Source organism: Mycteria americana, chromosome 1 (genome assembly GCF_035582795.1).
Source record: "Mycteria americana isolate JAX WOST 10 ecotype Jacksonville Zoo and Gardens chromosome 1, USCA_MyAme_1.0, whole genome shotgun sequence".
NCBI classification, from domain to species: Eukaryota; Metazoa; Chordata; class Aves; order Ciconiiformes; family Ciconiidae; genus Mycteria; species Mycteria americana.
The window spans coordinates 141,361,406-141,386,785 of NC_134365.1; the positions used below are offsets into that span (position 1 = coordinate 141,361,406).

At 40.0% G+C, this 25,380-nt stretch overlaps 1 protein-coding gene across 6 annotated transcripts in view; it reads right to left on the minus strand.

Moving 5' to 3' along the window:
- The window catches only part of TBL1X (transducin beta like 1 X-linked), a 204,740-nt gene that overhangs the window by 111,305 nt on the left and 68,055 nt on the right, over positions 1 to 25,380 (minus strand). For 2 of the 6 annotated variants that reach the window (XM_075522625.1, XM_075522616.1), the window contains exon 1: positions 2,138 to 2,311. The exons of the other annotated variants lie outside the window; for them this stretch is intronic. The gene's annotated coding sequence lies outside the window, so the exon portion shown is untranslated. Of the gene's footprint in view, positions 1 to 2,137; positions 2,312 to 25,380 lie in introns of those variants that run through there. 6 annotated transcript variants of the gene reach the window in all.

The following is a 25,380-nucleotide window of genomic DNA, read 5'->3' on the forward strand; positions in this document are numbered from 1 at the left end:
AGGACGTGTTTTAGTGGAACATTAATGCATACTCCTTGCAATTTATGACCACAGAAAAAAATCCTGCTGTAGATTTGTGGCAGGTATCATTGTAATGTTATGGGATAAAACACCTAACTGTGGTTTTAGCTATCTTAACTCTATTAGTTGAACACAACCTTGTCCTTATTTTTTATATTTCTTGTTCTAAGTATGAAAAAGATTCTAGCATTCAACTCCTTCTTTGAACCCAGCCCAAATCCAAAACCAGACAAACACACGAATATTTCTACAATAAATTTGCACACTGAAACTATGCATGAGAACTGGGGATTTTCACAAACATTTATTCAACAAATGTGAAATCTTCACCTGCATGTACAAAAGTACAATTTGTAGAGGTGATAGACCTATCAAAAATTAACCAGAAAAATGCTCTTGCACATTTCTTCCTCTTTGAAAATCTGATTTTAGGAATATTGTGCCTCTGGTAAAATGGTGTTCTTTTCATGCGAGTGTAATCACTTGGCATTGCGCCTAAGAACACACCCCGAAGTATACAGTGATCGTGAGGACAAGCCTGTCGCTCACCTACATTTTCCAAACATTCAGTCTTTGGACTGCTATGAATTTCCTTCAAACCAGAGGGACAGAAGTGCTGGGTTATTACTGAACAATTCCTATATTTTGGAGATGAAGTACCAGTGTCTTATGTTACAGCTGCTGCTGCGGCTGCACTGTCTTCTACTTTATTCTAGCTGAATAATTAAATACCCTTTAGTCCTTCTGACAGTCCTAGACTCAGCATGGCTGTTAATCAATATCGCATAAAAGGGAATTAGGCTTAGGCAACTGTTGCACAAGGCAGAATGGAGAGGGAAAGAGATCTCCTCTTTAGAACAGAAGACTAATTTTTTGTATTTTACAACACACCCTACCAAATGTGCACACAGACTTGTGAACACACGATACATACACAGATGTGCGGGGAAACCCAAATTAACCTCAAGAGATTTGTTACACCATAACGACAACCAACGGTCACTTCTCCTTCCATTCTTTCCTAAATTCCCCATCTTCACATGTTTCAGGGAGCAAAAAAATCTCTCAGCACCAACATATTTAAAGTATTCAGTTTACAGGGAAAATTTGACTGCATTAAACCATTTCTGAAACTTTTACCATGCAATTGCAAAAGGGATATATAAACAAAAGAAGACATTTAATAAATACTATCTGAATTCTGCTCAGTGCAAAACATTTAAGAAGACTTCTGTTTCCAATAAGCTGAGGAATTTTTCTAGAATCTCTAAACTGGCCACAAGTTATGTATTTTTTCATTCTTTTCTTGTCCTGCAATGAATCAATAGGGTATTAAGAGCAATCCTAGGCTGAGAGTCCCAACAAATGAATGATTCGCATGAAGGCGTGTAAATTTTCCCCATGCTGCCCTGCCACCATGCTTATGCTCAGATCTACCAAGAGGAAAGGAGATGCAGTTCCCAAGTCTCTTCAACAGCTCTTCCTTTCTGATGAAATACTCCAGTACTGAATCTAGAAAGACTTCAAACTTCCTACCAGGTCAAGAAATGAACTCGCAAGTCAAACAGCAGCAATTTCAGGTGGTTAAATAAATAAATTAACAGTGATGATGACACCATCAAGCCACTGACATAGAGGTGGAAGACTCCGTGTACTCTTTACATTCCTCTGTTCTGCGTGGCCTTTTATATTTCATGTTTAAAGACCTGGTATTTATAAAACACACTAATTCACCTTTAACCCATGCACACTGTAAAAATAACAACTCTGAGTAATGAGGAATAGACAGCATTTCAAATGGAAAACACTAACTAACTAACTGATTATTCTTGATATTATACTTTCTGAAGCATTTAGCTGAAATTCCATTTCGCAAGAAGCTAGAACAGTATTTCCCCCTCCCCCATGCTATCGGTGACGTGAACAGAACCTGTATGTTCTGTATCTAATTTATAACTTATTTCAATTTTTTTGTCTCACCAAGATTTGCTTCAAGCTGTAGGAAGTATGCTCCAGCTAGCACCTCCCTCAAAACGATACAGAAAAGATATCCCATACAGCACACAGTCCACACTCATGAATCACAGAAAGAACAGCAAAACAACTTGAAACAAACCTGGGCTTTTTTAGTTTCTTCAGTCCCTTCCCTGGAACTGCTTAGCCTCAAGGAAGGCTGGCGCACTTTTGGCTCCCAAGCCGGAGAAGCGATAGTGGTGTGCCAGAGCTACGCTGCTGTATCGGCCGGGGAAGGCACTAGCAGGAGGGATAGGGCACCTCTGGGCGTACAAGGAGGCAAGGCAGAAGGGGCGGCCACGGCCAGAATGGCCATGGTCTTTGCTACCTGCCCTCAGCTGTAGCTGTATGCCCAGTCCAACCTCCTCCTGAAGGGGTGCAAACGGTGCCTTGCTGCTGTTATCTCCCCCTCCCAGAGCTCGCCCACCTCACTTCAGCCAACACCCTACGTGTTTTGTGGATCTTGGCCAAAAAGATTCTGGTGCTGCACAACCATTTACAACACTGATATTTTAGTTATTTTTTTCAGAATTTCTCAGTACACACTGATCAATATATAATGAAACACAATCTTTACACCAACCCGATACTGCAACTTGCTTACCGTGAAGCTGTGTTACATACATACCTATGGAATAATTCATGCTAGCCCACATTTACCATTTTTACACACCATTTAGCTAGAAAGTAATGAACGACCCCTTCTTATGGACAGGGTCGTAATTTTTTTAAAATGGAAATTAAACTTCAATTCAAATGTAAAAAAAAAAAAATCCACCTTTTAAACACAATACAATCTTCTGAAACAGTATTTTACCAGTTAATAGAAGTTGATGTAAAATGTGCATGACATAATAAAACAGTTCTGCATTTTGAACCAATTCCATACATACAAGAGGAATTGTCTATAACTAGCGAAATTAACTAAGTATTTCTGGTCCCTATGTCCTCCAAGATTTTAAAACCAACAGATCTCAGCCTCTCTTTCTTGGTTTTCTAATGAAATTACTAATTGGGAGAAAGCAGGGACTTTCCTGCCTAGTAATCTCCCAAGCAGTTTCTCATCTTTAAGCTATCCGCTAAATTGATAACTGAAATGAAGAAAAGCCCTTCACCTGCTGGAAAGCCTACAGTTGCCAAATGTGGGTTTACTACCTTGGCCAGGTCCAAGTGCATAATTAGAGTCTTCTCACAGTTGAGTCGATGACTTTCTCTAAAACTCCAGGAGCAAATACTGTCTGAATATTATTTTCCTTAGATCAATGAAAACAATAAATTCAGGACTTAATAGGCCCCGATTTTGCTTAGAACTTAATAGGACCTATAGGTCTTGATTTTGCATTTCATATTAAATTGCAAAGGAAATCTGTTTCATTTCTAGTAAAAATTCAAATATTTTATTTTTAAGAGATTCATATTGACTTGTGATTCAGCAGAATCTCCTCATGATGCAGCCATTGTCTGGAGTGGATGCAGTGTGTCACGCAATACTGCTAGACTTGCAGAACGTTGATTAAAAAGCAGGTCTTAAAAAATGGAAGTGGTAAGTACAACTATAATGAAAGCATCCAGAGAAATCCAAGCAAGAGACTAAAGACAAAGATACATAAATAAATGCACAGCTCAGTTCCCAAAACAGTTTACATTACCAAACTAATCTCTCCTTCTGTAGGGTCACAGCCAAGTGTCATTGTATTTGTAATCTAAACTGAAGCCAGAAATAAATATATACAGAAATAATATTTAAAGAGCACAAGTATTCCACCTTCAAAACTTAATTTTCTATGAATACTTTAGGAGATGTCTAAACGCAAAGTAATTTCTAAAAACTATGTTTGACAGAAATACTAATTCTTGCTTAAAATTGGACCTCCCCTAAATGCCTTTATTTAACCCAACTCACCATAATGTCTAACAATTTAGCTCAGCATACAAAGACCTTATGTCTCCCTCCCACCAAAATGGACCATCACACAGAGCAGTCTGTTAAATTGGCATCTTTGCCCCTCCCACACACAGTTTTCCTCTGACACCTTCCCTCTTTTCTATATTACAGAAGCTCTGGCTGGGATGGGAAACTGCATGAGACAAACCTTCCTTTAATTAGTGTAGACTGCTATGCCATGAATCAACAAATACACACCACCAGTGCTACCACTACAGTTGTCTTTGTCTCGAAGGCCTATTTGTTTGCCTCCAGTTTCCACTAGAACTCAGCTGCCTTAATCCCCCATATGCCACTCACCTTCTTATTTCGCTGTGTGCCAATTCTTCATGCTAAAAGGCAGTCTGTACATGTATGGAATTTTTTTTTAATTATGTCTCCAACCTACCAGCTGTCAAACTCTACTTGACATTTACAATAGTGTCTGCAGAGTAATCTATATCTATTCCAGTTTTTTCCACTGTGAACTACTCGTGCTCTTAGTTTATGAATTCACTTTCGTTGTATACTCCTCATATACAGCTCATCCTTTTTTGTATACATCTATATTACGGTTGAATACCAAATTTGAAATAGAGAAACAGTACATTATTTACGATGAGGATGAATTGCATAGTATGTATTGAACAAGTCCTCTTCAGTTTGGCAGGCAGAATGCATATTCTTCTCTCTCTGTTCAGGCATTCAACCATCACTTTGGACTTCGGGAAAAAAAGCTAAATTAAGTTTTCAATGAAGCTTTGCTATAGACCTCTGCTATAAAGTAAAAGCTATATCAAGCAACCAACAGTCAGCTTAAATCCCAAATGTTTTCATGTTTTGCATTTAAGGTTGGATGATAACTTTGCTCTTTTACTGCAGCTCTCAACAACAATGAGCAGTCTCAAGATATGAAAATAGTTTCTTAGTCTGAAAATCATATGGAAAAAATCAACTGCCCTTTAAAAAAAGTTATAAATGTCTGGACAAACTTTTCCCAGATTTTCCTTCTTCAGTTATTTAATGAACATATGGTTATTTATAATGTGAGCTACACTTGTAGTATTTCAAAAATTAGTTATAAACATGCCTAGAGCTACTCAGCTCCTCCCAGGACTATACTGAGCTCACTCAATACCCTTCCAGTATTGTTTGCTTTGGGATCTCTTTGACAGTGAGCCCACGTTCTTACTTCAGTGTCTTCTCACTGCCTTAAAACTTACCTTAGTTTTCTTCTCTTAGCAAGTACCTTATAGCAGGTTACTTTAATTTCAGAAAGATCATAACATCAGATATCAATTATGACAAATAAAAACCTTGGCCAGCAGGCATAGCTGATTAAAAATACATATAAAATGAATGCAAGCTCAGCTATATTTTAAACTAAGTATTTGAGGAACAATAAGGAGTCAATCATTCAGGTTAGTGAAATACAGCAGAAGCTGATAGCTGGGTTGATGTCTTTTTGACAGGTACAATATAGACTTGTGTCCAAGCAAGGCTCCTCTCAAAGTCAGGAGACAGGCACTTCTGGAGCGTGATACACCTGACAGGTGAGACTCTGCCCCAGAAGGAGAGAGGCCATGTGCTGGGAGCGCCTAAGCATGGGTCAGGGATGGCTCGGAGGTAGACAGACACCTCTGTCACCTGTCATTTCTGTAACCCAAGAAGTTAGGCGAGACGATCCTACCCAAAAGACCCTATGTTAGTAAGTAACAGGGATACAGCTAAGAGACTAGAAATACAGTCTTCTACTTTTCTTTCTCATGTATGTATGTAAATGTGTGTGTGTGTGTGTATTTTTTTTTTCCAAACAAAAAGAGTTAGGCAGCATCACCCTGAAAATCCAAATGAATCTGCTTCCATGTTTATACAGTTTATTTTACTCACTATTAGTGTCTATGGGGTTTAATGGAACTTCTCATGTAAATATACTGGTTTGCTCAAAATTACTTCCTGTTTAATGGAGATTTAATTAAATTCAGTGTATCATTTAACTCAATAAATGGTAAAATGACAGTTTCTTCCTTTGCAATCAACATAAACTGCAGATGTAAAACGTGTATCAGAAGATGGCATGGTTTTTTACTCCAAGTTCTAGCATTTCCTCAAGTACTCGAGTATATTGTTTTTTCTACTTTTGAAATCCGATCCTACTATAAAAAAACAAACCCAAAACAATACATTAACTGAAACATGAATGTTGCATATAATCATGATTTCAATTGAAAAAGAAGCTGCCCATTTTTTAAATTTCTTCTTAAAGTATATGGAACTACTCTTTGTTTTAAATGTTCCCGTTCACGGTTAATTGTATTTTATACTTCATTTGGGGATTCCACAGAGCCTGTCCTTGACTCCCTTATTCTCCACTCACAAGGGAATCTCATTCAAAAGTGATTTTAATTATCACTTATGAATAAATACTCTGTGCTCCAGACTTGCCTCTTCTCCGCTGAAGACCAGACTCCTCATCCATTTCTGACGTAATCAGGACTTTTAGTTGTCAACTCCAGAATAATTTTGAACACTTGATACTCTTTCTTCCTTTGCTCTGCAGCCCTTCTTGCAACACTACTACTTTTGTTAAGCACTGTCAACATCACAGTCATCTTGTTTGTCACACTGACTTGTAACTCTTGATAACATGATCTTTAACCTATACATTATTCCAGATCTCCATCTGGAAAAATCTCCAGATTTATATAAGCAACTTTGTTTTTCTATAGAATCATAGAATCACACAATGGTTTGGGTTGGAAGGGTCCTTCAAAGATCATTTAGTCCCACACCCCTGCCATGGGGAGAGACATCTTTCACTAGATCACATTGCTCAAAGCCCCATTCAACCTGGCCTTGAACACTTCCAATGATGGGGCATGCCCAGACTTCTCTGGGCATCCTGTTCCACTGTCTATATAACACCTGAATGCAACTCTTATTAATCACAAAGTTTATGCATAATGTTTCTAAGTAACTTATCACTAAATCATGTTATCACCTCAAATGCAAGCTTTTTTTTTTTTTTTTCTATTTTTAAGGCCTTTCACAGTCCTTCTCTAACCTTCATCTTATTTGCATGTTAGCACCCTTGCCTACTTACTACATTTTCAAACAGTAATCTTCATGTTTCTTTTCATGCTGCCTCTTCTATTGGGAAAATGTTTCCTATAAACATCCATCAAGCTACTTCACTAAGGTCCTTCATATTCTTCTTCAGAACTTTAGAAAAGATGAACATTTTCTATGAAAAACGTTGCTTTGGTAAGAAAACAAAAATGTGCAATTGTAATGAGAAAAAAAAAACCTTCTTAAATTCAAATAGAATTTTAAGCCATTTTATTCCTTCAGCTATGCCTTTAAAAATGAATGGGAAGAATGGCTACAGTTAAGGGACTCCAGTGACTTCTCACCAAATCTGTTCAGCCTACCAGTGTTATTCCAGATTCACATCCTCCAAATTCATTCTGGACTTGAAAGTCAAACAGACTTCCTCTGTTATGGCTAACCAAAGTAATCAAGATTTTCCATGTAAAAATTTTTGCCACCACACCTGTCGTAATTCCATTAACATTACAGAGGCAGCCAGGATAAGGTTTGGCTCCACACTTGGAATTTAGTTAACAATCTAGTTGATGTCTGAGCCAGAAAATAACTTAATTTACAATTCCATAAGCATTTTTGCGTGAATAAAAAAGCAGTACACAGGAACTCAGCACATTAAAATACAAAGAACATGAGGATCTGATCCACAGAATAAGAGACGAACAAATTCATCTAGAGAAGGGGCTTTCAGTTTTGTAAAATAAAATTTTAAGTGTTAAACTTTTTGTACTGTATGCTCTCCTGAACACAACATGATTCCTTGCTTGTTCATGTTCTTATTGTGTCTGATTTTACTGTATGTTGTTAAAAAAGGCAAAAACTGTAATTATATCAGACTGCATTCAGACTGTGTTTTATGGCACAATGAAACCCTTTGAAAGCCCGGTCTCTCAAACACCTTCACATCCCCCTCAGATGCTGAACCCAGGTGACACCACTCCTGGTTATTTCATGTTTACCGCACAAACCCACTACCACCAAGGAAGGAAATTCCAAGGTGTGCTTCAAGAAGCTTTCCAAACAAAGAGGTCTTCTGACAGATGTTTTATGTTTTAACATGTTTTCCTACGAAAAGCTACACAGTCTTGAAAGCTTTCTAACTCAGGCAGCTATGAGCCCTGGGTGGAATTTCTGCGAACCCATGTGTGGCTTTGTGAGACAGGCTTTTGATCACGGACATCGGAAATCCCAGGGCAAAGACAATCGCCTGCTAACTTTTTATTCTCTGCTGTTTCACGATAGCTAACAAAACCAAGATTACTTAACCCCTCCTCAAAAAAAAAAGAAAAAAAAAGTGAGATGGGTCACAGTCAGACAGTTTTATTTAGGTAAACCTCTGCAATGCTTTTATTAGGTTACAAGGAAAACATAAAAAGCAAGCTTTTAACATATGCACAAAGCTTCTAAAAACTCTTTTGCCTCACTCTGAAATTTACAGCTTATCTGAAAGCAACTGGAGAAAAGGCATAGAAGCAAGACTGGAATGACACATCAGACTGATAAAACACTTAAAATAAATAGGAAATATCCCCAAGAAATCACAATTGATTAAGCAAACTTTCCTAATGTGGCTACTTAGTTTCCTCTTTCCTCAGAGAAGTTAGGGTTTTTTTCCCCCCATTTGTGTACTTCTCCAAATTCAGGCAGAACTGATTAAGCATTACAAAGGTGCATTGTTTCTTCTACTCTTTCCTCTCCATATATACCGATTTATTTGTAAGGAAAGTGTATTACTCAACCAGCTTATGCCCTCCTAAAATACAGTGGCCAAGATGGAGAAATTAATCATTTGAGAAGACTGACAATAAACTGAATATTTAATAAGTGTTGTGGACATTATTAAATGCAGGAGCATATGACAAGATTATCATATTCTCATAACTGTAACCCAGACACTTGGTTTGCTACAGGTTATCCGAAGATGTGCACGTGGGCAGGAACTGATGGACTGGGGGGAGATTTTGTTTTACAGGGGGTCAGTTATGGGAGACTACACAGTGAGGAGAAGCACTGGGATGAAAACTTTCCCTACAATTACCCCCATACACACACACATCCACCCACCTTCCTCATCCAGGGATGGTTGTTCTGGGTTTTAAACAGATCACTCAGAACTTATACATATGAAGACACAATAATTTGATGTGGGAAGTTCTCCTTTAATTTAAATTAGCTCTTTGTTAATTTAGAGAAGATTATTTCTAACATGTGAGTTTAAACTTTTCTCTTCAACCAAGCTGTTTCTTGTTTTCAGTTGAAACAAATACTTTATCCTGTAAATTTACTTAAAAGACTTTTTCTTTCCCCTTCTAAGAAAGTGTGTGCCATATTTTCAGTTCACGCATAAGACTTCTGGTTAACTGAATTGTAACAGCTTTTAGCATATGAAAATGAAAGCTTTTTATGCACTTCAGTGTATTTCATGACATATGACATACATTGACAAAATAGAAGGAAAATTAACAATTTATACCACCCTATATAGCCAACTAACGGTTTCTTAATGGCACAAGAGAAAAGAGAAAAGGAAAAGAAAGTGAAGGTTTTAATGTTAAACTACGCATCAAAACCACTAAACAGCAACCACTGTGGCCATATTGGAAACGGAGAACACCAAGAGCTGATGACATTCCTTTTCTCCTTGCTCTGCCTCCAGCCCCCAGTGAGACCCGCACATGCGTGTCAGATTCCTTTATTCTGGAAAGACAAGAGCGGAAATGATGTGGTACCTCCTCCTATACATGTGCTAAGAATCCACTAAAAAAGTTATTTCTGAAAAACTTGGAGAACAGTGTTTTTGAATCAGAACACAAATGTATTGTAGATACGAATTTTCCCAGGTTCAAGCGGGATTGATACGTTGTCCTGCTAATTCCTCACTGGCCACTAACATTGCCTGCAACTGAGAAATGAAGGCAGTCTAGGAACAGCATCCGAAACAATGTAATTTAATCCTGGAAGGAAGAGACTACAACAGCAGCACTGGTCAACACTTCACAGCAGTCTGGGGCCACATTGTTTTGTTTATTTTGATATACACAAGCACATGGACACAGAGCTTCCCAGGCCCAGCACCCCTTCAAAACACCACCACCACAAAAAAAAACCAAGAAAAAACAAAGACTACAAAAAGTCAAGCACTGTAACAAAGTACCAATCAGTCTTATCCTTTGACGAAACAAAAACTTAATAAAATAATAAATAAGTAACCTAATATCTCCTCCTGCCTTAAATCCTTCCCCATTCCTCGCCGACCCCCACTTCCCTTGAAAACCAGATGGCCCCAGCAATATGCCCTGAAGGTCAACAGATGCACCATGTCTTTGGATGAAGAAAAGGTATATAATATCTTTAATAATATTTCCAGATGATAAAACTGGAAAACACACGGTGAAAAAGCACAAAAACATCTAGAACAACAAAACAAACCAAGTACAGTTACTGTGTTAAAATATTCAAGACACCAATGAAAATAAAAGCCAAGTAGTGAACTCTTATTAATGCTATGAATAATAAATAACAAGTGAAAAGAAGATTGATTTTAAAAAAAAAAATACTGTAAGAAATTATATAAAGAAAGGATACTAGATAACTCTGGGGACTGGTAATGGATATGGCTGCTTATTTGTCATGGCTGTCAAAAGTTATGAATTTCAAGATTTCCATGGTTTTATAAAATGTACCCCTGTCTTTTGGCTTCATAAGAAACTGTGTCAGTGGGTGAGCAGATGAACACGTGCATAGGTGAATGAACAGGTGAACAATTTAGCCTGGAGTGGGTTGGCTGAGTCTGCACCCAGTTCCAGCAAAGTATGTCTGGAGAGAATCAAACGAATTACAGATTAAACTATTCCAGATTTTCACTGGTGAACTTGAGGTCCAAATCCAGGTCTGTGGATCTTAACGTAAAAACTGACTCTAGTGACAACATTACTGTGCTCCATGCTTTCTGTGTTCCACTACTTCCAGATCAAATTTGTCCAATTTACTGATAAAAACATCTTTTTAACTGCCAACTCTATTGGAAATACAGGTAGACACCTTTCCTTAGAACATCCATGATAAAATATTTTATTCTGCTCCCTGTCATAACTGGAAAACTGTGTATTCTTTACCTTTTGTGCACGGGTACAGTTGTGATTATCGCTGACTGCAGTATGACTCCCTAAGTTGGATCCCAAGACAGAACTCCACTTTAAGGCTTAGTAACTGAGGTTCCGTAAGACATACTATAACTTACTACTCATAGGAATAGAGAGGTCTATCTATGCAAATATTCTAAGCTCATAGCACATAAAAAGTAGCGCAAATTAACTTAGCACTCTTTCCTCAACATGAAATAACTTGTTAGCCCACAGTAACTTGCTCACGTGTCCTTAGTTTAAAGCTCCATGCTCCAGAAAAAATACAATTCAGTTTTATTTCCTTATAGGTTCAGGGCTAACAGAAGTACCAACAAACGAACAAAACCTCTCCCAAGTGTATGCATCAATAAAGTACCCTGAGTAGCTACATTACAATAGAAGTGGCCCTTTTTTACTTAGAGCAGATCTATGCCGCCTTTTGAAATAAAACTTTTTGTACTTGTACCCAAACACTATAATAATGCCTTATCCTGTCTGAAACCACAATCATAGGAATCAAAAAGCCTTCAGCTACCTGCTGTTAATAGCACAATGCTAATGTAGGTATGCTCCTGTGGCCAAACGGTGTTAACAACCTTTAGCCTTGGACTGATATCAGCAGTGCAAAGTAGCTTCCACCAAAGCAAATGATGAAAGCCAGACAGGACATCACTGGCAAAATGGATAGGCAAGGAGGAATAACATATCCACCCTAGCTTAAACTCTGGTGGCCAGACTTTCAAAAGTAGGTCTGACCTTCAGATCTGAGGACCCATCTCCATTAGAAAGCCTCTTCTGGCCTAGCAGAGATGCCATGCATACTAGTGGAAAGTATTTATTTGCCATCAAGGACCCACCATCTTCCCAAACGACACAAGGTACAACGACAGAAGCACCCACAGAGCCCTATGGCATAGACCAAGCCAGAAAGGGCAGCCACGCTGTCAGAGGACAGCAAGCTGAACAGCAAAACAAGGCAGCAATACAACGCTGGGGGTGTGCTGTCAGTCTCAAAACCTAGACTGAAGAATGCAACACACAGGCACACAAAATGAAGAGCAACTGAAAATCCCATAACCAAAAAAAGAGAGAAAAACAAACCAAAACAAATCAAAACAAACCATACATGCTTTACAATTTTGTTAGGTTTTTTCCCATCAGTTTAAAGACAGTAGAGTTCAAACTTGAAAGCAAGCTCTGTCTCTGGGGTTCTCAATCTAGAACTGCTATTTGAAATAAAAGAAAATCCATTTGCAGACTGTTTAGGCCTCACGTAGCCCTGTGCACACATGAGCATTGCTATGGAATTTACTTGGTAACGATGCGAGCAAATCCATTTGTGTGAGAATATTAGTTAAGACAAGTTCTGTTCTGTGTTGGAGCTGTCAACATCCTCGTGACTTTTGGTCCTCTGAGTACGCTTCAGACTCCCTCATTTGAACACCCGCTGCCGATCCCCAGAAGTGGTGCCAAATGCAGGTGAGAGGACAGTGAAATGCAAGGAGAGACAACACTGAAATTTCCTTCCCTACGAGGAGCTTCAGCATTGTGCTCGCAAGCACATTTTTCAACAAATCCTTGTAATTTAAATGTATTTGTTTTGTATTCGGGTGCAAAGGCATCCTGACTTTCACTATTACTGAAGATACAGTAATACTATACTCTTGAAGAGGGTTTAGAAGTCCTGAAGACAGTTTTATTTTCCTCTTCACCCCCCACCCCGCCGCCCCCGGAAGCCAGAACGCACGCAGTATACTATCACTTCAAAGCCCAGCCAGTAGAGAAGCCAGAGGGGGTATATATCAGACAGGGAGACTCAATACATCCTAAAGCAGTATTGTAAATGTATATCCTATTTCAAGAAAACCTAGAATAAAGTGCCGACAAATTAAAGCTATTAATCTGAATCATTTTATTCATTTCCATAATCCCACTGTAAAGAGTGCGGAATCTGTAGGGAGACTTCACTAGGTTTTTTAGTGTGAATAAGGAGTAACATCATTATGTCAATGGAGCACCATTACAATCTGGGAAAAGCCTATTACTGATGAAATTGAAAAATAAAGCAGCGTGCATGTCAGCCCAGCAAAGCAAGCAGCTGATTTCTGGGTTTGATTGTGTGGAAAGGGAGAAGTTATATGAGAATAAAAGACTGTGAAAGCTGCTCCATTTTTAGAACATGAAGAACGCAAAATTGTAAACATTTTACAGTAGGTCAGGTTCGGGGCCTAACATCGGCAGCCTAGCATTCACATTGTGTAACAAAAATGCCATCAGAGATCTTTCCAAAGCAGCTCCACATTATTAATCCATTGAAATATTTATTCAGCAAAACAGAACATCAATAACATTATCTCATAGGTTTTCTATTTTTAAAATATTCGGAATTACATTAGATGGGCCTAATGCTCAAACCACTTTGTTGCAACATTTTTTTAAAAGATAAACAAAAACTCCTAGCCTCCCCTGAATTATTTATTCTTCTCTTCAGAATTACAAGATGGTGAGTATCAGTATAAAGAAACTCAGAAGCATCCAATCCAGCCAGCTGTTTTCAGGATATAACACAAGACTGGAAGCCTTGATCAATAATAATGTATCATTACTTGTATTAAGCAGCTGCCTAGGAATCCTAACCATGAGTCTTACATGCAAGATGATATTAAAATCTAGAAAAATCCAGATGAAAAAAGAGATAAGATAATCCTTGTCCCCAGAAGTTACAATTTAAGCATAAAATCAGAGATACGGGATGGATGTATTCTGGTAAATGAAAAGTATAACAAAACAATGTGTATGTCTCCAGGCCACACTGCAAAAGAGATACTTGTACTAGCTTGAGTACTACGAGACATGCTACATTCCACATTATTTAATTTTTCCTGTAGTAAAGTATAACTGTCCCAGGTAAAGCACTGTGCTAAAGAAGCTGCACTGTTTTGCTAACCATGCTAACTTGGGCTTCTATACAAAACCCCACACTGTGCAGTGTTGTTACAGCCAATAAACAAACACTGCTCAGCATTTTCAATCCAATAATTTGTTCTTCTTTGTTTTAAAGTAGATACCTCTTAGAGTCACCTGATGAGACTGTCGCACTCTGCCCGAATTCATGTTGTCACAGACCTTGTGGGACCCATCCAAAACAAGGGACATAATGAAAGCAGGCACTCGGGTAACAAGCCTGCTCCAAAGCACTGCAGTGGAGCCTTGCTCAGAGGGAAGGGGCAGCCCTGCCAGCTTCCATGCTGGCACAGCAGTATGAAACAGGTATTCTTTCCAAAGGGCTTTTCAAAACAAAACCTGCAGTTTTCTCTCCAGTTCGATTTACAGGCTCCTCTGCTCCAGTTGTTAAAAAAGAAATTACAGTTGCAGAAGAATAAATGTGAAGCAAACTGTAATATCTCCTACAAATAGCATCTCTCCTATTCCTTTGATACACACACAATTTGAATGTGTAGTTCCTTGAAAAAGCCTTTTTTTTCCCCAATACAAAAAAAGGTTATCTGGACAGCTCTAGAAAATACAAAGGAAACACAGTGAGGGTTTGATTCACAAGAACACATCTTCTGTTTGGTACTGGTGCAGCTGCAGTGATCTCTGTGAAGCGTTTTCCCTGGGCTTGCAGCGACACTGAAGCAGCACAGCCGACCTCTGGAAGAGGGAATCAGCTACATGGGCACTCCCATGTTTCCAACCGATGTGCAGCGTAGCATTCACAGAATCGGAGGTGTTCTAGCATAGGTTTTGAAGTGCTATGTTTAACTGAGAAAAAGGGAGCCAAAACATCTCTCTCTGCAGCTCTTCATAACAAAATGAAGTACACTGCCTTTTGCCTTCAACTGATTTGGACCGCATAGGTTGTGATTATGCTCAAAAGCAACGTCGGTCCTGCAGAAAAGGCTTATTGCACTATTGTGTTAGAGAGATGACAGGGAAGAAGAGGAAAAGCCTATTCAAGGGAAGAAATGAGCCCTCAGAAACCAATGTACACCAGCGACAAAATACTGATATTGCTAGTAGTTACCTGAAAACACCACTTTTGAAACACCATTTGGAAGCTGGTAGGGAAGCCCACAGCTAAAGGCAACATGCCTGGCCCTGTTTGGGTTTTTTGTTTGGGGTTTTTTTCCTACTCTTTTCTTTTTTCCTCTCCCTTATGACTATAAACAGATGTGGATGATTATGAGCCTGGCTGTTAAGAGCTCTAGTAGTTGCAGACCCCAGAGTCCCCCTACACGACCTACCGGGCAGAAGAGGGTTACATGAGCCCAGGGCCACCGTGCTTCCACGGGAGCTCACAGGCTAGCTCGCATTTGCTTGAGCAGTCCATGAAGGCTTAAGCCCAGCAGATGAGTACAACAGGTAATTGTCACATCTTAAACCACCACAGCTAAATCTACCAGAGTTTATGAGACAGCTGTTGATGTTAAAGGTCCAAATGCCAAAGGAGCTAATCACTCTTTTTAAAAGACCTCCCATGATAGTCCAAATAAGTTACTTTCTTGCTCTCCTAGAGTTTAGAACTCCTTATACAATTTCTGTCTTTTTCAACAGGATACTGAGAGAATTAATTCATTAAAGCACCAAGAGCCTTTGAAGAATGGAAGGAAACAAACTGCTGCAAACAGCTAGTACAATTTGCTAAAAATTGTTCTTATTATCCCAGCTAATAATGGGATAATGCACTTGAACAGCAGAGAATTTTGTAGCGGGTTATTCAGAGGGAATTGTTTTGTGCAGATCATTTCTGCATTAATATCAACAGCTTCTTGGCCTAGAGATACTCTAATGTAACGGTGATATGCTTTTCTATTTCATGTCACATGTCTTCTTATAATGCAACGTTATGTCACTCAAAAGGTGAGAAAATGAGGAAAGTAATTTTTAGAAGCACTAAACAACACCTCTAATTGTTGTTTTAGAAAACAACACCTCTAATATAATCACAAAAAAGCGAGTGATTGCAGTACCAGCACCTTAGAAGACAAATTTTGAGCCTAAAATCTCACCTTTTACGTATATGTGTATCTATGCATATATATAGACGGACACACCCGCGCACACCCCTATCTCGGAAGGGTTCCCAAGGAGCACTGATGAGGGTTTGGAACGGCTCCTCTCTGCCCTCCTCAGAAGGAGCCACCCTTGAAGCAGACCAGCCAGAGTCACAGCGCTGAATGGCAAATCTGCAAGGACTACAGTCAGGCAGCTACCTGGAAAGAAAAAGGATCCTTCATAGTGTATTTATAAATGCTAAATGGCCCGGGAAACTGCTGAGAGATTTCTCATGCTCGGATCCTCATTTTCTCTTGCGTGGTCATCCCTGGGACAGCTCTGGAAAACAAGGCAGCCATTTTCTCATAAGCTGTTACACTCAGCAAACCAGATTGAAGTGCTTGATAAGCTGCTGTTCTCTTCCGTGCCTGCAGCGATTGGAGGGGAAAAACAACCCATCACCCACAAACAGGTACAACCACAGCCATTTCTGTACTTGCCTGCTATGACTCAGGGCGCAGCGGCGCAGATGGGGCTGGGGGAGGGGAGGGATGGGGAGGCCTGGATGCAAACACATCAATATGCATGGCGAGCGCCAGTCCTACCCAGGGGCTGATCCCACGGTTCATCCCTGCAAAACCTTACAGACCCGGTTTTGCATTTCCAAAAATTAACTGCCACTGCTAGAAAATACTTTGCTTTTGCAGAACCCCTGGGTCTAAGATACTGCCTCGTGCACACTGTGAAAGTGCCTCCAAACCTTGGGGTCAGTATGGGAAGAAAGTCATTTGAAGGCGCCATCGGCAGACACGCTGACACACGCAGGTGTATGTGCACCTGTATGCACACACAAACATGACATAATTTTTATAAGCCACATGGCAGTAAGTAACCTCTCTCAATTTGGGGACCAGACTGTCAAAACCACTGAGCACCCCAACTCTTTACAGTGTACAAATCTGGATATTCAAAGTCGCTAATCACTTGAGAATATAAAGGGCTGTCCCCACATGTAAAGCAAGAAGCTGTGACACCTATACTTACATTTGCTTCCTTTTTCTACTATAATCGCCACCTATACTTACATTTACTTCTGTTTTCTATTATAATCCTCTCGTGTCATTTTTGCAAACCTCCCTATTTTGCAGCAGTGTTTTGAAATCTGGCAGTGAGAAGCCCTGGGTGCAGGGATATGCCTTTTCAGTCCCATGCAAAAATGACTTTGCTACTCTCAAAGCTGCTGGGCAAAAAAATTCCCACTTAGGTTTTGTCAGCAGAGACAGCTAAAAACTGGCTGCTAAAGTCCCTCACTACCCCGTGCACGCTGCCCACCCAGCCCTGGCTCTTCGTTTCAACACACACAACAAAAAGTCAGGCTCCAGACAGGCCCCTGCAGCCTCAGTGCCACTCGCCCAGCTGGGCCTGAGGGAAGCCCAGCTGTTGGTGGACACGTGCCCCCATTTGGCCACCTCTGATGGCTTCTGCTTGCCTGACGTGAATGTGCTGCGCCGGGCTCCTTCTCCACCTGGAGGCTGCACAAACGGAAGGTGATTCCCCAAGGCCACGGAAGTCCCCACACCTCGGGCTCAGTTTGACCCACGGAGGGTCTGGCAGACCCGCCTGGCTTGGCTCTGCTGGTGCAAAGCACATTTAATTCATTACTTCCAACTCAGACATCTCTCTCCAGTGGCTGGTCCACAAGCGATAGCAGTACAATCCTGCTACCTAAGGTACTCGTTTACGTCAGCTTTAAGAGCGTTTGTCATGCAAAATCCCCAAACTAGGACTGCTGACAATGCTAAGTGTTTTTAGCGTTACACTTAATAAGTTTCCTTTTTCTACAGAAAACAGTAAAACAGCCAAGGAGATGACACATAAGCAAAAATGCTATTAAGACTGTAGAGACCCTAAATATGAGAAAAGCGCACCTGACCTGTCAAAACCTAAGGCATCTCCTCTCCCTTGCTTCCTCCAGCCAGAGGCACAATCCTGCTCCGACCTCTCCGTTCCTACTGCGTCCCCAGGCCCTGGGCAGCTCCTGCTGCCACCCGCGGCCGCTCCTGCCCTGGCGCAAGGGCAGCAGCTGCATCAGGCAACACTAACAAGGACATTTCTTGCCCTAGCGCCTGCTCCCGCTCGCACCGAGTGCAAGCATTAGGTTTGCCCTGCAACCTTTGCATTTGCACTTCCACACATGCTTGCTAAAGCCGTTTTTAAATCAAGATGGTACCCAACGTGTCATTCCTAATGCTGCACACTCCGTAACCGTCTCCCAAAGTTACTACATTACTTTACACCACGCTTTGCAATGGGGCTACTGTAAAGGACGGCACTACACCAAAGGTGACTCTTGCTAGTTTTGCAGAACCCCAGTAAGACAGAAGGTCTGAATAAACATAAGTAGCGCACCCATACTTCAAACACGTGATGCCCTCGTCAGTCACCAAAACTACTGAAACGTAGCTACGTCCTACGCAATTAGCTGGTGAAGAACGCTTTTCATTCTGTGACCATTGATTTTTACTAGGTAAAGCAGTAAGTCTTGTTTTTCTGTCAAGTATACATGCATCACAGCATTTTTTAATATCTTTTATTTTGGAATGCAGGATAGGGTAAGTTTAAGAGCAGAAAGTCTCCTCACTCCACTAAAATTCAAAGTATGTAAAACCACAGCTCTATCAATCATGCCATCTGTGCTAGAAATGCCATTCTTTTATCTTTTTTTTTTTGCCACAGGACTATTATATCACGTGCAGGTGGTAACATCTAAAAATATATCACAGAAGATATATGTAAAACCAGACTACTCCTTTTCTTATCAAAACAATAAATAGAAATGAGCCCATGCTGATCTAGCTCGTACCTCCTGGCACTGGAGATTTTCTCGCTAGACCTGCAACCCTCGTGCTGAAACACAGTTTCCAGAAGGGAAGCGCACAGCTCCTCACACCTGTTTCACACCATCAAACCAGATAAAATGGCTTGATCTCTTCCAGGAAGGAAGGAGTTCAGCGGTGGAGCGCGGAGTCAGACAAGCACCATATGGCCAGAAGGGAGGGAAGACAAAAGCGAGGGCCGAACCACCTCTCTCAGCGGCAGCAAGAGTTACGTTGGCTCAGCTGTGTTGTCTAATCAAGTATTCTAAATCAATTAAGACTGAAGCTAATTTGTACACATGAATCTTTGTATTTATAAATGAACCTAAATATTCCACAGTAATATTCCATACGGTTTAATTCCTGTAGTACATGGACAGAAAACCAAGGACTGGCTCAGCTCATTAGCCATGAAAACATGCAGTTCTATCAGGCAAGCTTTTGTTCAGCAATACAAAAAATGAGCAGTGAATGAATGAACCCCTTCTTGCCCTATAAAACAATGGTCCCCAGCGCAGGAATGTTAGTTAATATCAGTTAAGTCAAGATGCTCTCTGAGTTGTTTGGAACTGTCACCAGGTCCGAGCTCCAGCCTGCTGAGGTATTTCTATAACAACAACGACAACGAGAGAGAGAGTTTATTGACATCAGTCATCTGGGTGATAAGACCGCCAGTGTTTGTAAATAATTCTCACACATCTTCCTGGAATCCTACATTTCCTACAGGTTTTAAAGAAAACAGAAAGCCGCTTTTTCTGCCTGGAGAGCATCTTCCCAGGTTTTTATTCGGGCGGTGATGCTCGAGCGGAGGCAGGGTGGCTGCAGACACCCACTGAGGTGATTCTCCATGCATGCCTACCTCGCCTCTCTGCACAAGCAGCTGAGCCGCTCATCGTACAATTGCCCAGGGTGGCAATTTATAGCCCGTTCTAGGCAGACCAGATCTGGCAATGGTTTGCTTTAAAAAGGTGCACAGCAAAGTAATGCGTTTCAGCAGTGACTCAGTGTTGTGTATTAATAGCCAGCCTAAGCTTATTTAAGACCCTACTGTTGCCATGTGTCGGGGACAGGGGCTGGATCAGACTGTAGATCTGAATGGAAGCTCACCTCACAAATAAAACCATTTTTCAGCACTGCGCGGCGGCACAACGACAGAGCTGACAGCACCCAGGGACCGGGAACGCGGGGTCAAGGAGAAGAGGAGGGAGAGCAGGACAGGCCCTTCTAGAGCCGCTGCATTTGAATTGGCTCGGGTCAACTGCAAGGAGTCAGATTCCCTTGGCCCACAGGAGGAAGCGGAGGCCGAGAGGCTGCTGAAGTTGGGAAGAATTGGGCCCCACGTAAGTCTTTATACCTACCATGCAAAGTGAATGGAACAGAAAGCAGTGTTTAGAAGAAGCTCGTATACTCATCCTGCATGCACATAAATACCTGTGACAAGAAACGAAGAGAATCAACTCTGGGTATATGCTTTTGGTCAAACTGGAAAGCACAAGGAGGTGAGAAATAGAAAAGGTCACCATAATCTGGTTAGCTGTGTAATTAAGACTAAACTGGGAGATCAATAAGGGAAACTATAAGGAGGTTTTTTTCAGCACAGTATGCTGGAGAGAAAATGGGAAATCTGGTGGAAATCTAATGGGATAAAGTAACAGATGGTAGGTAGACACCCAGGGGACATGGAATATGTTTAAAGATGATACTGGCTAACAGTATGATTAAGAGTATATGCAATAACACAATGCACTGAGTTGAACTAGAATGTAAGTAGTAAGGCCATAAAAACCTTAATATTCTAGGTTAGACTTACATATTTTATAGACACCTACAAGACAAACAGGAAGAACACTTACGAAAAAGCTCTACATAATATAAGTATCCGGGATATTTTAGGGAATGGTTCTTGACCTTGTCTTGAGAAACATGGCAAACAACTGTCTACAAATACGGCACAGGATACCGCAAAGAGGACAAGCAATTAAATTAATCAGCAAAGATCTAACAATACATAATGGACTCAGTGTACAGAAAATAAAATTTGCATTGCGTTTCTGGAAACAGCTTAGAGAGCAGAACAAGCTGCCAGTGGAGATGTGCAAACCACCGTTATCTGGGCGACCTGAAACGTACCTGACAGTACATCATTCCACCAGGCCTGTAAGGACTCTGGGGAAAAAACTAGATCAATCCCCATCAATTTTTTTCAAACACAAATACATCAGTAACTTCCAGCAAAATTTTCCACATAACCCGCTGTTCTTCCAGGTGGTACACATGCAGGAGTACGGCTTCCAGTCTATAAGCTGAACATACAAGCAGATCAACTCAAGGTGGCCTCTCACACTCAGGCAACACTTTCAATTTTCTCCTTAGTACAGTCGAGTTTGCTATACCAGTCTCATGAAACTATGGTGGTCCTCTGCCTTCCAAATATTTGCCAACAATTAAATAATACCTATAAACAATACAGTCCAGCTGTAGAACTGCTTATGTCTCCATAAAATAAATAAACATTATATATATAAACTCCACATATATACAGATAGATGGATACGTACATACAATAGAGAGAGTGTTAAATGGAGTAGATGTAAACAAATGATATAAAAAGATATAAACCAACGCTGCATTATTATAAGCCAGTTATTTATGTAGATTTATTTTAAAATATGTCTGATTGCATTCATAACACTGATGAAGAGAACAGTAACGTGCTAAACATCATTAAACACTTAAGCTAAAATTCCTCCTTGATCGTCCCTTCACAACCACTTTGATTCCACTTTGCCACCCAGGACAAGAATAACCGCGTGACCTGAAGGTCAGAAAATTCTTACTCTGGTATGAGAGCAAACTATATAATTTCCAAAAGCAGAGCCCTCTCCCATGCACAACCCTGTTTTCGGCTCTCCCGTCTCTGACTGGCACTAATTTAAATTAGGAGACTGGTAGCTTTAGCACTTCAGCTGATATCAATTACCATTATATCATGCAAAGCACTCCCTGAAGTAATCGGGAACCAAACTGCTTATGGAAATAGTGTAAAAACCGCACCAGAAATTAAATAGAAGCCAGTACACAGCAGAGACATAACCAGCCCTTCTGTAAGAAAAAGAGATTTAAATGGGCAGCTGCATTCTGCATTAGCAGAATTACAACCATTTCTGTGAATGGTTTTAAGGTGCATAGAGAGGTCACTGTCTTCCACAGATTGGGTTACTGCAAAGCCAATGGAGAATAACTATAGCAAGGAAGCAACTGGGTACTGGACTGCCTTAAAACAGCTGAGGAGAAACGGAGTAAGCCAGAATGATGCTGACTCTGACGCAGCTTCAGAGCAGGCATCGTCCTCTAATTTACTCAAAGCTAGCTCATGAAAAGTTCGCAGTGTTTTTACAACCATAAAACCCAATAAACCAAGCCCCAAAACACAAACTTTTTTATCCTAGTCCAGGCAAATGGTGAGAGGCCCAAATTGGGCCCAATTAAATGTGATGTAAGGAACCAACAAGAAACATACACTTAGGAAGCCTAAGTTGTAACAGCCATCTTGCATTGTTCTGCTTGTGTCTGTTCTTAGTATCCCACCTAAATGGCTTTTGCCCAGGTACAAAGTATTTTGTTTTCAGGATGCTTAAACCAGTACCCATGACTTGTCATATAGGGCAAACTTGCTCGACTGAGGAGCCAGCTAAAGTCATTTAGGGCCCACCTTATGCGTACTGAAAGGGCAGATATAGATCGGCTTCCTGGCACCCTTCCATCCTACAATTTCCTACCACTATTACACTGATGATTCAAATCTAATTTTAACAAGCAAGCAAGCCTTCTGCTGTCAGCAACCATTGTTCCAAGACAGAAGGAAAATACTTTAAGCACATTTTCGTGCCTTTCAACATCTGCATTTTTGCATTGCTTTTGTTCCTGGAGAGGGGCACGGAAAAGGAAAATAAGGGAAGCACTTCCCAAGGTAGAGAGCTAAGATATCAATGCTGTCACTTATCATTTCCTAAACAAAACTAATTTTTCCAAACAATACAGGGGTAGGAGAAGGGTATTATTAATTTAAGAACTAATGCTTTGAAAGCCTAAAAAACTTGCTATAGTAACAAAGCAAGTTTCAAAAGCACATTCCCCTAAGATCACATAAAAACAATGGGGTTTGTTTCAAAAATACGAAAACATTTTCCACATCTTTTGGTAAAATTGAGTCCTACACAGCCACAGTATTTATTTTTTTAAATAACTAACTATATGCATCTCTTCACAGCTAAGTTTGCGTATAAATGAAACTTCTCCACCAGTTTAGAAAGAATCTAAAAACTTCCTTGATCGTATACTATCTCACAAGAGGAGACCACTCACCATGTTTCTAAGTGTTAGCATAAGAGATCAGAAAAAGCAAAAGAATTTGAATATTCTTTTATCTATTTTCAGATGGCCTTCAAAAGCAAATTCAGCACAAAATAATGAAGAGCTGAGTTCATTAGTTGTACAGCAAAAGAAGTCATCCCATATAATGTGCACTGGTAGTGAAAAGTTGCAAGAGGTAAGATATTCACTGAACTGAACATAATTAGTTCTGAAGATTATTGTAGAAGGGCATAAACGTGGTTCCAATAACCAAGGATAAGACAACAACAAGCATAGAAAAGTCTTCCTGACAAGGAAGAAACAGCCCAGTTTGTTCTGAGTTATAGCACAATCAAGTTAGCTATGTGGCACATCCTGCTGTTTATATCATACGGTTTTAATAACTTAAAATAGATTAAAGCCATCTGCAGGTCTTCCAAACAAAACAAATGCTATAGTGTGGTGTGGAAATATGGAAGGTGCTTCCATTACCTAGAATTCATATCATAGAAGGTTATTTATACATTGGAATGGGAAATACTTAATAGCATTTAACACTCTAACAGGTACAGAAAATATTACCTGTGTAACACACTGCTTTGTTTTTACAGCCTATGTAAAATACACTCCTATACTGTTGACTGAATGGCAGTAGTCAAAACATGGGGGATCAAGTGTTGCAGTCCTCTTAGACAGACATTATGGAACCTGTGCAAGGTATTTAATTTGATCTCTTTGTTCAAGTCAGTGGCATTTGCATTCATTCACATTCAGCAAGTTATTAATCTAAAAAAGCTAAGATTCTGTCATTTCTTCTTTTCTTCCCAAATCCATCTTTTCTTCTATAGAATTACTGCTGTAAATAAAAGGTTGCATTTAGACCGGCTGTGATACTGCCAGCCAATTTCACTGCAGATGAAGGTCAAGGAAAAAATTATTAAAAAACAAAATAACATTTTTTTCCAAATTCTCTATACAAAACATCAGTGCTAAGCATTCAAGTAAACTTTGAACATCAGTCAATCCTTACGGGGCTCCTACGTGGGCTGTATGTTTTATCCACCGTAACAGCAGCACTGGGCAGAAGGCATCACAGAGGTAACTTTTGGAGCAGGACAAATTACTGAACTATTTCTTCAGTTTCTTGCACGGTAACTACTGTGTTGCAACTGTCCTCCATAAACATATGACCATCATCTCAGCTAAATAATCTGCGTGTATGAAAGCCCTAACTTTAACTGAAGACCTTCATAAGCATGAAGACAAAAAGAGACTAGTACATTATCTAACTGTGTTTCCTCAATAACACAAGTTTTGAAACTCAAACATGCAATTTTTGCATTACATGTAACTTTGAAACACTGAAAGAAATCTGTATTTTAGAAGTTCATCTGAACAGGATGTAAAAATTTCAGCTAAGGGACAATTCCTCATCTCAATTTCAACAACTGTCCAGCTTTAAAATAGGTATGAATACTGGGGGAATAACAAAATCTGTTTCCTGTTTGAATTCTTCAACTTTTAGCTTATTTCCAGTGCATCTTTTTATTTCCATAATTCCAAACAAAAGAGCCCTCTCATATCATAAATCTTCACACACTTATTACCAGATGATGACCAACTCACAATTTCAGTCTCTATTTGACAAAACAGATTGGATTTTATCAGTTTCCTGCCAGAAAGATGAGCTCCTCCAGAACTACCAAACTCTCTCCCCAATACATCCAAACACTTTGAGCTTCAGGTATGAGTACTGCTCCTCCACACTACACCTCCATACTAGTTAAATATCATCCATTCCATATGGATAGTAAATACACTTTTTACCTCTTAGTCGTGTGATCTTACAGCAAAACGTCGTATCACTGAATGATAGACATACGTGTAAGCTGTACAGTATGGCCGCAGCGCACTGCAAGATACACAAATGACAACTTCTGAAGGAGCTTTAGATATTATGGGCTTG